General features: G+C 44.1%; 1 pseudogene; it reads right to left on the reverse strand.

Annotated features, from left to right (window-relative positions):
* Positions 1-6,896: 6,896 nt before the first annotated feature.
* On the reverse strand, positions 6,897-13,987 carry LOC136509602 (1-acyl-sn-glycerol-3-phosphate acyltransferase PLS1-like; annotated as a pseudogene).
* Positions 13,988-17,066: the final 3,079 nt, after the last annotated feature.

Here is a 17,066-nt window from a genome sequence, read left to right on the forward strand (position 1 = left end):
GATCTCACAGCCGCCTTCAATCAACTCTACAACATGAATGCGTAAGGATTTGATCTACTGAACTCAGCCAATATTTTTCTCCTTCCCAAAAACATGGACGCTACAAAAGTTGGAGACTACCGACCAATAAGTTTGATTCATAGCATTGCAAAGATCTTCTCCAAATTGTTAGCCAACAGACTCTCCTCTCATCTAAACACCTTGGTCTCCAAATGCCAGAGTGCATTCATCAAACACCGGTGCATTTAGGACAACTTTATGTACATCCAAAACACTGGTGAGGAGATTTCACAAAATGAAAATGCCAGCCCTCTTCATGAAGCTGGACATACAAAAGGCCTTTGACACCATCAATTGGAGCTACATGCTGGAGGTACTACAGGCTCTTGGTTTTGGGCTAAGATGGCGTGAATGGATTTCTATCCTTTTTGGCACAGCCACTTCAAGAGCTCTTCTCAATGGTAGTTAGGGAAGTAGTTTCAGTCACAAACGGGGTGTGCGACAAGGTGACCCACTATCACCTATGCTATTCATTCTCGCCATCGACCTGCTGCAAAAAAATGCTTGATCTCGCAACTCAGAATAGTATCCTTACACCGTTGCCACTAGCTACAAGCGAAACTGTGTACTTCTCCTTTATGCCGATGACACTACTATCTTCCTAAATCCAAATCGAGAGGAATTGCAAGAAGTAAAGGACATGCCTCCAAATGTTTGGCGAAGTCACGGGTTTAATCACAAACTTGTAAAAAAAGTTCAATCCACCCAATTCACGGTGAAAACATTGATCTAGATCATGTACTTGAACCATTCCCGGGTGCCTGCAATACCTTCCCTGTGCCGCTACCTTGGTCTGCAGCTTCACACTCACTCCCTGCAAAAAGTGCACGTACAACCCCTCATTGAAAAGATTGTCAATTGTCTTGCAAGATGGAAATGACGGCTTCTCAACCGCGCAGGGAGACTTACTTTGGTCCAATCAGTGCTCTCCTCCATGCTGACTTACCATTTAAGCTATCTTCCCGCTAGCAGTCTGGGCAAGGAAACAAATTGACAAAATTTGCCGTTCATTCCTTTGGAAAGGCGATGATAATGCCAACGACGGTCACTGCATGGTGAACTGGCCAACTGTGAGCAAGCCCAAGGACATGGGCGGTCTAGGAGTGACCGACCTAGATAAATTCGGCAGGGCTCTGCACGTGCGATGGCTTTGGCAAGAATGGTCTGATGATCATAAGCCATGGTCTGGTACAGACGTCCCATGCAATGAAGTGGACAGATTTTTCTTAAACGCCTCCACTACTGTTTCCATTGGCAATGGAAAGAAGGCTGAAGTTCTGGCATCATAGCTGGCTTGATGGCGAGGCCCCACTGAAACCTTGCACCCCATCTCTTTGATTTGGTCAAAAGAAAAAATAAGACCAGTCGAGCAAGAATTGAATAATAGCGCCCTGGATCAAAACGCTTCACCGCAAAATAACAACCGCCACACATGTGGAGCAATTTGTCTCTCTATGGATCAGGATTCAACTTATGCATCTACAACCTGAGAGGGAGGACCAAATCAAGTGGAAATGGACAGCTGATGAAAGTACTCTGCTCGATCAGCCTATCGAGCTCAATTTATTCGGGACATACAATCGGCATCAAACCAAACTAATATGGCGAGCACATCCCGAGAACAAATGCAAATTGATTGCTTGGATACTAATACAGAACAAGATCCTTACCTCAGACAACCTAGCACTCAGAGGATGGTCCACACCAGAACTCGTGTGCTGTCTGCAGCGGGCCATTGGAAACCGGCTTTACACCTTTGCCTAACCTGCCCATATGCTCAAGTGGTGTGGAACCAAATCTCAACTTGGGAGAATTTCAATATTCTTCAAGCTGCTCACCCGGTGCAATTTGATAATATTGGTAAATGGTGGGAAAAGGCGGCAATATCCGTACCAAAGGATAAAAGGCGACACTTCAATGGATTGATTATCTACACCATGTGAAATATTTGGAAGGAACGAAATCGAAGAAATTTCGATCAAAAGTTCTTAAAGCTCAGGAAGTAGTAACCCTGCATTAAAGAAAATCTAGAGAGTATAGAAGGGCTTTTCAGGGTGATCACCTAAGGTAGTGTAATTGCAATCATGGTGTAAGGGCTGTCAGGGTGGCAGAGCCAATTCTTGGCTACATTGTGGGTTCACGGTCTAGGAGCCGTTGTATCTTAAAATTCTCTTTTCTTCTTAATTGAAAGGCAGAGTTCCTGCCATTTATGTTAAAAAAAGTACCGAACAAACACAGCCAAAGATACTCTCCAAAACTCACACAGACATACACCCCATAGATTACATACCCCACTCGGTCCTCATCTCACTAGGCTAACCCATTTCCTTTCTTGAAACATCTCCTTCATGCCATCCACCAGGAGGCTTTTGGCTTAAGCTGGGATTCCTGACAGCTTCCAATCATTTGTGTTTTGGTAAAGAAACTTCTTCCACTTGTTATCGACTTGAGTGATCCAAGTAGCCTTTAAGGTCTTGTGGCTAAGTGCTTCAGCTTCTCCAACTTTGTCTTGAACTCCACATTATTTTTCTTTGGACAGAGATCACTCCAACCTTGGAGCATAACTATTACCTTTAATAACAGGGATTGCCCATCCTTCCACCGAATTCCCTGAAAGCATAAACTATTTCTTAGCCTCCAAAGCCCCCATAGGGCAGCAGCACAGAACATATTATCTACTAAAAACCTTGAGTTACTCAGCTACATAGCATCTACTACAACAACAACAAAGCCTTTCAGTCCCAAACAAATTGGGGTAGGCTAGAGTTGAAACCCAGCAGAAGCAATCAAGGTTCAGGCACGTGAATAGCCGTTTTCCAAGCACTCCTATCTAAGGCTAAGTCTTTGGGTATATTCCATCCATTCAAGTCTCTTTTTATTGCCTCGACCCAAGTCAACTTCGGTCTTCCTCTGTCTCTCTTCACGTTACTATCCTGGCTTAGGATTTCACTATGCACCGGTGCCTCTGGAGGTCTCCGTTGGACATGTCTAAACCATCTCAACCGGTGTTAGACAAGCTTTTCTTCAATTAGTGCTACCCCTAATCTATCACGTATATCATCGTTCCAAACACGATCCCTTCTTGTATGACCGCAAATCCAACGCAACATACGCATTTCCGCGATACCTATCTGTTGAACATGTCGTCTTTTCATAGGCCAATATTCTGCACCATACAACATAGCAGGTCTAATCGCCGTCCTATAAAACTTACCTTTTAGCTTCTGTGGTACCTTTTGTCACATAGGACACTAGAAGCTTGGCGTCACTTCATCCATCCTACTTTGATTCTATGGCTAACATCTTCATCAATATCCCCGTCTCTCTGTAGCATTGATCCTAAATATCGAAAGGTATCATTCCTAGGCACTATTTGACCTTCCAAACTAATATCTTTCTCCTCCCGAGTAGTAGTGCCGAAGTCACATCTCATATACTCAGTTTTAGTTCTACTGAGTCTAAAACCTTTGGACTCCAAAGTCTCCCGCCATAACTCCAGTTTCCGATTCACTCCTGTCCGACTTTCATCAACTAGCACTACATCATCCACGAAAAGCATACACCAAGGGATTTCCCCTTGTATGTCCCTTGTGACCTCATCCATTACTAAGGCAAATAGATAAGGGCTTAAAGCTGACCCTTGATGTAGTCCTATCCTAATCGGGAAGTCATCCGTGTCTCCATCACTTGTTCAAACACTAGTCACAACATTGTTGTACATGTCCTTAATGAGCCCGACGTACTTTGTTGGGACTTTATGTTTGTCCAAAGCCCACCACATAACATTCCTTGATATTTTACCATAAGCCTTCTCCAAGTCAATAAAAACCATATGTAGGTCCTTCTTCTTCTCCCTATACCGCTCCATAACTTGTCTTATTAAGAAAATTGCTTCTATGGTTGACATTCCGGGCATGAAACCAAATTGGTTCATAGAGACCCGCGTTATTGCTCTCAAGCGATGCTCGATAATTCTCTCCCATAGCTTCATAGTATGGCTCATCAACTTAATTCCCCAGTAATTATTACAACTTTGAATACCCCCTTTATTCTTGTAGATCGGTACCAATATACTTCTACTCCACTCATCAGGCATCTTGTTCGATCGAAAAATATGGTTAAACAGCTTGGTTACACATACTATAGCTATGTCCCCAAGGCATCTCCACACCTCGATTGGGATACCATCCGGTCCCATCGCCTTACCTCCTTTCATTCTTTTCAACGCCTCTCTGGCCTTAGATTCTTGGATTCTCCGCACAAAGCGCCTATTGGTGTCATCAAAAGAGTCATTCAACTGAAAGGTTGTGTCCGTATTCTCATCATTGAACAATTTGTCAAAATACTCTTGCCATCGATGTCGGATCTCATCCTCCTTCACCAAGAGATGCTCCCTTTCATCCTTAATGCACTTAACTTGGTTGAAGTCCCTTGTCTTTCTCTCACGAACCCTAGCCATCCTATAAATGTCCTTCTCTCCTTCCTTCGTACTCAAATGTTGGTAAAGATCCTCGTACGCTCTATCCTTTGCCACACTTATAGCTCGCTTTGCAGTCTTCTTTGCCACCTTGTACTTCTCTATGTTGTCCACACTCCTGTCATGGTATAAGCGTCTATAGCATTCTTTCTTCTCCTTAATAGCCCTTTGGACTTCCTCGTTCCACCACCAAGTATCTTTAGCCTCGCCTCCACTTCCTTTGGTTACTCCACACACCTCTGAGGCCACCTTTCGAATGTTGATTGTCATCTTCTCCCACATGTTGTTTATGTCCCCTTCTTCCTTCCAAGAGCCCTCTTTGATAACTCTTTCCCTGAATACCTCTGACGTCTCCTCTTTCAGTTCCCACCACTTTGTTCTTTTAATCTTAGCTTGTTTATCTCTACGGGCACGCACCTAAAAATGAAAGTCTGCCACCAAAAGCTTATGTTGAGAAACAACACACTCCCATGGTATCACCTTGTAACCCAAACATACTCGTTTATCCTTTCTTCTTGCGAGAACAAAGTCAATCTGGCTAGAGTGTTGTCCGCTACTGAAGGTCACTAGATAAGATTCTCTCTTTCTAAAGAAAGTGTTGGCTATCATCAGGTCAAAAAGCTACCGCGAAGTCCAGAACTTTCTCCCCCTCCTAATTCCTACTACCATACCCAAAACCTCCATGAACTGCCTCGAAACCTACGCTTGTAGTACCTACATGTCCATTAAGATCTCCTTCTATAAAAAGCTTCTCACTACTAGGTACAGCTCTAATCAGGCCATCTAAGTCTTCCCAGAACTCTCTTAGCACTCTCGTCGAGGCCTACTTGGGGGGCATACGCACTAATTACGTTCAAGACCATATCACCAATGATAAGCTTAACTAAGATAATCATATCTCCTTGTCTTCTCACTCCCACCACACTATTTTTGAGGCTCTTATCAATCAAAACTCCTACTCAATTTCTATTCGTGACTGTCCCTGTGTACCAAAGCTTGAAACCTGTATTGTCCACATCCTTCGCCTTCTAACCCTTTCATTTAGTCTCTTGAACGCATAATATATTTAGGCCATGTTTGGTTGGGCTTTTGGCTTTGGCTTTTGGCCCCAAAAGCCAAAAGCCCAACCAAAGGGGCTGCTTTTGGAGGGTGCTTTTTCAGAAGCAGCTGCTTTTTCGTAGTTCATTTTTGAAAGCTGGGTTGACCCTGCTTTTGGCTTTGGGCTTTCTGCTTTTCGAAATTGGTGGAATAAAAAGCTCTTCCATAGTTGTTTCAAGAGAGATAAAGATAAAAGGTATATTTTATACTTGTTTAACCAAACAGCTTTCAGCTTTTCTACAGCTCACAGCCCACAGCAGCTTTCCCACAGCTCACAGCCCACAGCAGCTTTTTCCCACAGCCACAGCTCAACCAAACAGGGCCTTATACGCCTTCTAGTCGCGGTATCAACTAATTCTCTTAACTTACTTATAAGCGACCCTATATTCCAACTACCTAAACGGATCGTAGTTGTTTCGACTAGCTTCCTTACCCTTCGCACCCGTCGACTCAGCCACATAGCATCTACTGACAAAAAATCAGCACTCAAGTTTTTGTTCAAAGGTTCCGGGAGACAACATCAAAGCTGCTTGAGGTGATAGACTGACTCAAGTTCATTGCAGAATAAGCAAAATTGATCTCTAGTTAACAATTTATTCTTAGAAAGCAGCCATAGGAAAAATTGTACTCTAAGAGGAATCTTCAGACTCCAAACTGCAGGAATATGCATAGGTAATACACCTCTAAAATTGATTACTTTATACATGGATTGAGAAGAATAAACACCATTTGAAGTAAACTGCCACATTAAAGAACCTTCCTCATCAAGAAAACAAATAGTAGAGGCTAACTGCACTATCTCTAACCAGAGGTTCATAAGCCTATTATCAACACACCTTCTAAAGATACATTTAAGGTTAGTTCCATCTCAAAGATTAGCCACTGTTTCAGACTTTTCATTGATCATGATGTAAATCTCTCAAACTGAATAGCTAGATTTGAGGTACCCAGCCGGTTAGTTGTGCCCCAAAAACTTCACCTTCTTGCTGTTTCCTATTTTCCATCTAAAACCCATTTTCACTGCAGAAGCTGCCCACAGCCTTTGAAAAAATTGTGAGGCCCCTCATGTCGAACTATAAAAGATACTAGGTCCATCTGTGTTGCATTTGTGGTCACCCCACAACCTTTTTTTTTTATCATCACCAGTAATAATCTTTCTGCTATACTCATGTACATGTATCAGGCTTGTGTTAGTAGACCAGCCCAACAAGGTAGGTCATCAGCCTTATGTTCTACTGATACTGAAGCAATTCTGGAATTTCTGAGTACGGTGAGGTCTAAGACAATTCGGAGATACACCAAGCAGTGAACCATAAAAGATTGTCTGCACATCCAGTCTGCAAGAAAAAATCAATCAATAGATCCTGCTATACTGAAAACAAATCTACACTTGTGTTATGGATACAGGTACAAGAAGAGGCCAGGAGATCACAATTAATTCTTGACACATGACTTCTTCTGTTCCTAGACTAGAGAGTACAAGCACTGAGAAAAATTGCCTCATGCTTGTGCCTAACAAATTGGCAGCTGGGGATGGACTGGAATCAAGAGTCATCAATCTTTCTTCACCCGATTCCTCGCTGCTCTGGCGGAGCTTGAACGCTCTGACTGAGAGAACATGATGAAGACATGCATAACACCAGTCACCAGTGCCAATCCAGCAGCGAAGATGATAATGCCTTTCCACGTTGACAAGAGTTGAGTCCACTGTAAGAATCTGTAGGCACCATATAGGAGGAGGCATGACCAAGACAGAACCACCTGCTCCAACAGCAGAAACAGAATTAAGCAGCTGCAAGATAATAGCTAGTTTTTTAAGGGCGACACAGGACAAAGTTGAAGGGGTATGTTTACAAGATATTCTCATAGCAAAATAGTTAAGTGCCAAAGTGATCTGCCTAAATGCTCTGCAATGTGATCTTTTATCAAGCACATTTGATGCATTAAGGGAACTGAGCTCATTCTGTTATAGGAATAACAAAAGCTTTCGACATGAAATGAGGTACTCCCTGCGTTCCATTTTATAGGCGTGGTTTAGAATGACACGGTCTCCTAAAATATACTTGACCATTCATTTACTTTATATTATATCGTTACGCTTATAAAGTTATGATTATTTGATAGTACAGTTGCTTACATCTAAATGTATCAAGTTTGTTTTATAATAATTAAAAATTGTTAGCCAAATTATTGGCCAAAGATTTTAAAAGTTTGAATCTTGAAATGCGTGTGCACCTTATAAAAGGGAATGGAGGTACTACTCTTTTCTCGAACACAAATGAAATGAGGTACTAGTAACAGTGATTTAGCAAAGTCGCAAAGATGTGTTGCCATTATCATATCAAACTATGCCACTTTTCTATCACAAGAAGATGGCAACCTAAAATTATAAGGTATGTTTACTGTTTATTACTATCCTAACAGGGCATGTGTCCATTTACTATTTTGATTTCTTTAACAACTGTGATGGATAATGCTAATCCATAACATGATGACTTGAACTCTTAGTCAAGTATTTACCAGCAAAGACTTAATTGGACGACCAATCGGTCTAATTTCTTCATCAAAAGTACCAGTTGCTATATGCTTGTCCAATAAAGCATCCTGTCATAGAAAAATAATAATTAACAAATCAGCCAATTTGTGGAGCCTTTCAAATGTGACATCTTACATGCTCATAGTTTCACCAAGTAGTCAAATACCTTTGCCACAAAGATGTCCTTACACCATTTTGAAACATCTTCATTGGATTTAGGCATATCACTCATTGCATGGCGTTTTATGCGAACATGAACCTACAATGAAAATTGTGGATCCGTAACTGGACATCAGAAAGGTATCCATTTGATCCAATCAAAGTTTCCATGATCAAAATCAGCAGCATCTCAGCAATTTGAGTCTAAAGAAGTCGAAACACTTACCACTGATGATTGTCCCTTGAGAATACGCAGCATTGTTGGTGCAGGTGAATCTTTAGGGATTATCACTGTTGTATCATAGATAGCTGGGACAAAAAGAAAGGAAAGTGAAAAAAACAAGGAAGAGATCAAATTTGCACAAAATGTATAATGCATCACACCAAAAACTACGAAATATAGTATTGACCCTTGCAAGAAGTTTCTTCCATCTGAGTTCTGACCTCAATAAGCAATTAGCAGAAAAAGATAAGCACACCTGATCAACTAAGGCTAGAATGCAAACTAAAATATCTAAGAATTTCACATAAAGCTGAGTCACGTAGGCGAAGGAAATTGTCGATGTTTGGGACAGACCTTTAACATTTCACATGCAACAGGGGAAACTTCCATGGCAGAATACAAAATTTCAGTCAGGAAGCAGCAAAAATGCAAACCTTGGCACCTGGAATCAACACATTTCTAGGGGCTGGCAAACCCTGTGAGGCTGCATATTCTTGAGCTGCTAGAAAGTTTTGCTGGTGTAAACCGTGTACCCTCACCAAAAAGGGCAAGCCAGAATGATCTGGGGAAGTCCTTCAACCTTTTGAGTTTTGAGACCCCACTGAATTAAAGAGCATAAATATCATTTAATTACTGTTAACAGAAAGGTGTCAACTGTTAAGTGTCATATTAAGTAAGGTTGAAAATACTTTAAGTGTCTTTTCGTCCTTTGCCCAACTTCTCTCCAGAAATAGATATTCAGCAAACCACATAGACCAGCTAATAACCTGCAATAGTTTATCAGAATAAGAAGAGACACAGATACATGCAGTCCCTTATGGTAAGATAATACGGAGTATGTTCAAACCTTTCAGTACTCAAGAGTCAAGACTAAGCCATATTCAGGAATCATAACTCAGTACTATTCACTTTGAGTTATTACATCACTTCAAGTTTATTTAGTACCTATCGCTTCAACAATTGAGCCTAGACTAATTTTCAAGAAAAACTTGAAGATTATACATAGTTTCATGTTGCTATCATACAAGCATAACTGAACATGTAACATTAAAGCCAATTAGTATGTTCAACAAATCAATTATCAGGCTGTCAGCTTGCTCACAAATGAATTGCAATGTGCCTGTTTGTGGGTTCCTCATAGGTTCAGTAAGAAAAAAAGAATCGACCACAGGGGGGAAGACACCCCCCCTGGGCATTGAAATAAGAAGCTGTACCAGGATTCGAACGCGGACCAGCAAGGGGATACCCCCGAGCACACTGCTCTAACCGGTATAAATCGTGAGAAACTGGTATAAGTTCAGTTAGAAAACTTTCAAGTATATCTTCAATTTTGATATTCTTCTTATATAGTACTCCCTCCGTTCCAAATTATAAGACGTTTTGGCTTTTCTAGATACGTTGCATTTGCTATGCATATAGATATACACTATGTCTAGATACATAGTAAAAGCAATGTATCTAGAAAAGCCAAAACGTCTTATAATTTGAAACTGATTTAGTACTTCGCTGGTCAGGACCCTCGCAATATGGATGATCATCTACTCTTCTTAGAGATTTTGTTGCTTTGCTTGAGACTTTGGCACCAGGGATGATCTTATAGATATTTTCTCGAACACAATCTTATAGATATTTATGGGAAATCATTCTTTGCTCCATGGATAACCATGAGGTCACCAAACTAATGATGAAAGGGAATACCATGCACAATGAAGCTGGTATATGTTCGAGAAAAGAGCATGCCTGATAAGTTTGAGACAGCATACCAACCCCGGAGCAGGTCGTGCGCGCTCAGCTGCGCCGCGGCCATTGGAAGCTGTTGGTCAAGTGGCACGGCCTTCCGACTGATGCTGCGACATGGGAAGCTCTCGACGACTTCAAAGCCCTCTACCCCGATGTACAGCTCGAGGACGAGTTGTTTGTCGACGCGGGGAGAGATGTTATGACCGGCATCCAGTATCAAAGGCGCCAACCCATTAGTGCCTAAAGCCACCATCGGCCAGGAGGATTAGGCGCAGGAGCTAGGGGCTAAAAACCCATATTTATCTTTAATTGTTTATTTCCATAATTAGAGAGCAATTAGCCATATATAGGAGTTGTAATTCCCGTGGACAGAAAACAAGGAAGAGTAATCTAATTACTCGGCTTCCTTTGGGAGCCGGGAGTTGCCCTAGCCGCCGCCTCTGTTCTTCTCCTTCCCCTCGCGATCATGGCGCCCCGCCGCCGTGCCGCGCGTCCAATCTCCCAGCACACGTACAACCTCCGATCGACCAAGGGAAAGGTACAGGTCCGTATCAGTGTATCCCAAATCTTATTTTATTTGCCCCCCTTTCTTACATTACTTGACACAGATTTGCAGAAATAAATTGGAATTACGAGTAATACAGAACTAAAACATGAGACAGCATACCATCATAGAAATGTATGAGCAAACTTACTGGAAGGAACTTTGAAGATTTCTTCATGATAGCTAGTGTGCTCCCAAGACATCCTGAATGCTAGTCACCAAATCAACCCAACTCTCGTCACAATGAATTAGTAATAAAACTGTTAGTTCCAAGAAAAATATTTAATGAGAAAAAATAATCACCTGTGCCAAAATCCATCCAATAAGCCAATCAATGTCGCTCCGGTGATTTGATATGATAAGGGCATGCTCTTTTCCTATTGAATTCTTCAAATGGTACTAATAAAAATCCATCCTTTTTTGAACTACGCTATAAAATCAATGCTCAATGCTCACGTGAAAATTTTGGAACTCAACTCCTTACCCATTAGCTGATAAGTTTCTTGATCTGCATGCAATTGTACCTGCAGAATTTGAATGGAATGATTGAAACCAGGGAACATATCAAAAAAAAAAAAGTGAAACTAACTATTTCACAAAGATCCCAAACAAATTAAGATTTTCTGCCGAGAACTCTAAAGTGTCTCTGATCCTCTAGCCCAAATATAGGAACTTTCCTGACTCCTCTGGGAATTAAACTTTTTCCCTGTGAAATTCCTTGTGCAAAAATGGCCTTAGTTCTTTTTAAGAGGTTGAGAAGAAGAAACACTTTGCATTGCCAACCAAGCAAGCAGTTCAGTTGTTTCTGTGTGGGTACGGGAGGGACTGGAGGTTGGGGTGGACAGAAGGGTGGTTAATAGTTTTGATCTTGGATTGGCCGAAATTTAATCTTAGCTACAAGTTCCTTCTTGTCCAAACTGACCATGGTGAGGAGCCACCTCAAACAATGTCAGCAACTCCAATTCCATTGCATGCCACCATGTCAAACCCCTGTGTCCCTGTGTCCCTCCCTCCCTCAATGTTATTGTTATATAATATGACCTTGTACAAAAAGGTTAAGAAGAACAGTATAACTGAACAAGACACAGAGCAAACTCATCAGACACCCAAATTTCACTTAACCTAGCTAGACAAGCAAATGCTAGCCACTTAAATTGTAGAGACTTGGCCATTTTAAAAAAGAACAAAAAGAATGTTGACTTCAAATCATGTATAGTGTTAGCCCTCTCTTGTCTTGATGGTGACCAGCCTACCCAAACGGCCAAACCCCCAACACTCCACACTCTTTTTTTTTTTCTCAAACAAGCGTGAGAAGTGTGTTATATTAAGAAGAAAGGAGTCTAGATGACCCTTAAAACCCTTATAGGGGCAAAGAAGTTACAAAAAGGATTCACAAATAAAGCTTAACCGCAACAGGCGACCATGAGTGAAACAACTAAGGCCACATGCTACGGAGCCCTTTGACTCTCGCCTTACACCATAACATTGCCTCATCTCTTATATCCCACAAGATGGCAGCAAGATTAGGAGAAAACCTCTCGAAAATGCAGCCATTCCTATGTTTCCAAATCCACTATGCCACTAACACAACCAAAGAGTTGAAGCCCTTGCGAGATAAATTGGGAACCCTCTGTAAAGCATGACACCACCATTCTGTAGTTCTCCATGTCCGGAGCTAAGTGCTGCAGCCCAACTATTGATGGCACTGAAAACCACACACTCCTTACAAACACACAAGAAGTGAGAAAATGTTGCACCGTCTCTTCCTCTTGATCGCACAATGGGCAGCACTCTGTGGGTGATCAAGTCCACGATGGGACAAACGATCAGTCATCCAACAATGGTTCAAGGAGGCCAACGAAACAAATAATTTGCATCGAGGTGGAGCCCAGGTCTTCCATATTTCCCTCCATGGCCCAAATTCCATTGATCCATGCCATTGTCATGCCAGATTGCCTCATTGCCAAGTGGACCATTCAAAGGCATACTACCAAGCTTCAGTCAAGTAGTTAGCCAATAAGCCAATGTATTCGTCTTAATGTTACTATTTTTTTCTCAAATATGCAAGTGAGCTTCACATCATTGCATTAAGAAGAACCTAATAGTTACACATCACACTACAACTTCAAACCAATAAGCCAACTTTAAAACTAGTATGAGGGACCATGTAGCCCAAATGAAGAAACAAAATAGTATTGAAGTTTGTTTTCCTTTGGCCAATTGAAATGCATCAGAGTTCTATGCAGAAAAGAACCTGACTTTCGATTGCTCAAGTTTATGTTTCTTAAATTACCTTAACACCAGCCCACCAGTCCACAAGCCAGATTAGCTGAAGCCATATCAGCTCGACTAAGAATCTGTTGATCCGACGATACAAGCTCTTCGATAATGGCCTTACAGACACGAACAAGATAGCCTGCAATGTGTAGTAAGCGGAAGATAAGAGCAAGGCAGTGGTGATTCGAGTATGCAATTAATGGATCAGAGAAGTAAGTTTGCCCATTTAGCTAGGCCAGAAAGTAACAAAAAAATAGCCAAATGTTGGACAGTTTCCGAATTAAACAGCTGAACCGAAAGCATTGCAGCAGATCAGACCATTGGGAAAAACAAAGCGCCAAAAAAACAAACGCAGTTAAAAAGAATCAACACAATCAACAGGAACTTCCCCCAGCAAATCAGTGCAAAGGGCCTCCAGCTAGAGAAGAGTCAATATCGTATATATTTACCGATTAAAAAACAAATCATAGCGACCGAACAGATTCAGATCACCACAGGAAACCCCGAAATTATTAATAAAAATAATTACTGAAGAAGAGGTCGCTTAGCCCGGGGCGGCTGAGATCACCTGGATTGCGTTGACGATGAGGCCGGAAAGGAGGAAGAGGAGCCCGAGCGGGAGCACGACGAGCACCAGGGGGATCACCATGACCGCCGCCGCCACACCGGCCACGTCTCCTCTCTTCTTGGCCCTGTCCCCGGATTACGAGAAAAGCGGGGGGTAAACAGGAAAGATATGCTTTTGTGATCGTGTGGATGACTAATATATGGCTCTTTTGTTTTTCTTATTACGGGGTATCTCAGGCACAGGTGACTGACCGGCTGCATATCCATCAGGCGACGGTGAGAGCCGTTGGATGGTAATCCAATGGTGTAGCAGTTGTCATCAACCTCTCCTCTCGACCCTCTTCTTCCTCGTGGCTGGTCGTCCCACCTGCCCCACCAGGTCCTCTTCTTCGGTTCATCCTCATCGGCGGTCATGCTCTCCTCCTCCTCGTCGCCCCCGCCGCCGCCCACCGCCCCGCCGTGGACGCTAGGGTTCACCGAGCCCCTAGCGCCCGCAGCGGCCGCCTTTTCCCCTCTCCCTCCGATCACGGCGAGCTTCGGCAGCGGCAACTCCCTCCGGCCATGGCGCCCCCGCCCCTCCCTGGCTCGGCCACCACCGCCGCTGTGGGGGTTATGACCCCAGATACCCACGACAGACCACATGGGCTGTGTCCTCAGGGGCGGCCTAGCCCATAAGACGAATCCTTGCGGGGCACGACTCTGGTCGGCCCCTTCCGCAAGACATCTGGAAGATATCCTGAAGATACTACGAGATCTGTTAGGATATGTATGATCCCAAGATTCCTGTAATTAGTTATTACTTTCCGGTTATCTCTTAGATCTAATCGACTTATAACCCTGCTCTCCGGACTATATAAGGCGGGCAGGGACCCCCTCCAAACTTACGCAATATCATACGATAGCTAATACAAACCAATAGACCACATGAGTATGATATTACGTCATACTGACGGTCTGAACCTGTCTAACTCGTGTGTCTCTGTTACCTTCTTATTCTTGATCTCACGCTCCTCTGCTGATCAATCTACCTTCGTGGGATACCCCTCGAAGGACTGCCGATGATATTCTGTCGATAGTTGGCGCGACAGGTAGGGGTGTGCGCTTGATCCATGGTGAGCCAGATGGACCTCAAATCAACAGCACGTTCTCGTCATCAATCTCGTGGAGATCCATGCTGGCCCACGACGACGATTCATCGCTGGCTACATCAGCCCCTGTGACGGCAGATCCGATCTCGGAACCACCTCCGAGGTCACCTTCATCAACAACTCGCCCCCGCTTTCTCGCTACCAGAGGAGGCAGATCAACAACGACGATCTAATCATATCCATCGATCAGGTCGGTCTGAAGCTCGTCGATTGCCTCTCCATCGCCAAATCGCTCTGGACACTCTGGTTCAGCGCTGACCACCCTCCAATCCAGATCAATTGGAGGCTGCTCGGGAAACTCTAGGGGTTACAGCCCTACCCTTCGGGTTCATCAACATCGCCGCCACCTTCCAAGATGCCCTAAGGGGCAAATTCATCAACCAGGTTGAAGACGTCCATCCTCTCGCCAACCAGATAGCGCCATACACCGCCGACTAGTCGTTTTATCTAAAGCTAAGTCACGCTTTAATATTTTCCTAAATATTCTCCAATCTTCGTTAATCGCCATGATGTTTCTCAGAGCTATTTTCTCCATGTTTTCTCTCCAAACGATTTTCTGAACCTCCGAACAGTCATGTTGATGCTCAGACACCTCCAGAGACAGCCCTGTCTCTGGTTCCTCCCTACACGTGCATGAGCGTCTACCCTCTGCGTTATGGGTGGTCGGCAGCGGCTCCTTGGTCATGCCTGTTCCTCCTACACGTGCATAGGCTCCGCTCTCGACGTTATGGACTATGGGCTAGCTAGGACTAGAGACTTAGCTACACACTAACTGGTTGGACGGTTTATATTAAATATAAATACATCTTCACACCAACTAATCACCAAGCTTCATACACTATTTTTTTCTCCGGAGTTCATATATTTTTACATCATGTACTACCCGTTCTATATGTTTGTATTGCAGGATCATTGTTCAGGTGATCGGACCACCTGGTGCTCGGATTTCTCCACCGATCAACTGGTCGGACCGCTAGGTTCATAGATTTTGTCGCCAACCAGTTGATCAGACTGTTCGCCGGTCGCTTCTACTCAATGCTCACTTCACCACCGACCAGTTGACCAGACTATCCGTCGCTCGTGCTTCATCGCCAGATATGTCGGTTACTCCTCGGTGCTCGGATTCTTCGTGCTCGAAGACTAAGTGGGCACACTTCACCTTACGTACATCGCTAGCGATGTCAGGACTCCTCGCTTCTCGGTGCTCAGACATCGCCAGCGACGCTGGGGACTCCTCGCTCCTCGGTGCTCGGTCGTCATCGGCGATGCTGGGGACTCCTCGGTGCTCGGTCGTCGCCAGTGACACTAGGGACTCCTCGCTCCTCGCTCCTCGGTGCTCGGACATCGCCAGCGACACCGGGGACTCCTCGCTCCTCGATGCTCGAACATCGCCAGTGACGCTAGGGACTCCTCGCACCTCGGTGCTCGGACATCGCCAGTGACGCTGGGGACTCCTTGCTCCTTGGTGCTCGGACATCACAAGCGACGTCGGGGATTCCTCGATCCTTGGTGCTCGGTCATCGCCAGCGACACCGAGGACTTCTCGCTCCTTGGTGCTCGGACATCGCCAGCGACGTCGGGGACTCCTCGGTGCTCCCTTAGTGGTCGGATCTTGCTATGTCTCGTTGGTGTGCTATCAAGCTGCTCCATGCTGTTCGGATCAGGGTGCTGATCTTGGGCAGCACGTTTGGGGTTGTAAGGAAAATGAACCCTTGGCCCATTTACTTTGGATTTTGGTGTTTGATGATCAACACAACCAAATTGGACTAATGAATTTGCAAGTGATTGTTTTGTAGTTCAATAGGACGCAAGATGTGACTTGGACAAAGGCGACGTGATGATCCGATGATCAACATCTCAAGCAAGACCTTAGAAGCACAAGAGAAGACCCAAGATATCAAGCAAAGTCCAAGCACAAAGATAGGAACCAAGCCATACGAAAGATCGTGAAGAAACGAGCTCACAGAGGTGACCGGACGCTGGACCAGACGCTGGAGGAAAGTGACCGAACGCTCTGATCAAGAGACTCGGCAATAGGGGTGACCGGACGCTGGACCGGACGCTGGCGGCAGATCGACCGGACGTAGGACAACAGAGTCCAATTGAGTACAGAGAGGTTCTAGAGCGGTGAAAATGCGACCGGACGCGTCCGGTGGCAAGTGACCGGATGCTGGTAGTGTCCGATCAGTTGTTCGCGGCTCCAATGGTTGGGACAACTGGACGCGTCCGATCAGGAC

Source organism: Miscanthus floridulus, chromosome 15 (assembly GCF_019320115.1).
Source record: "Miscanthus floridulus cultivar M001 chromosome 15, ASM1932011v1, whole genome shotgun sequence".
NCBI classification, from domain to species: domain Eukaryota; kingdom Viridiplantae; phylum Streptophyta; class Magnoliopsida; order Poales; family Poaceae; genus Miscanthus; species Miscanthus floridulus.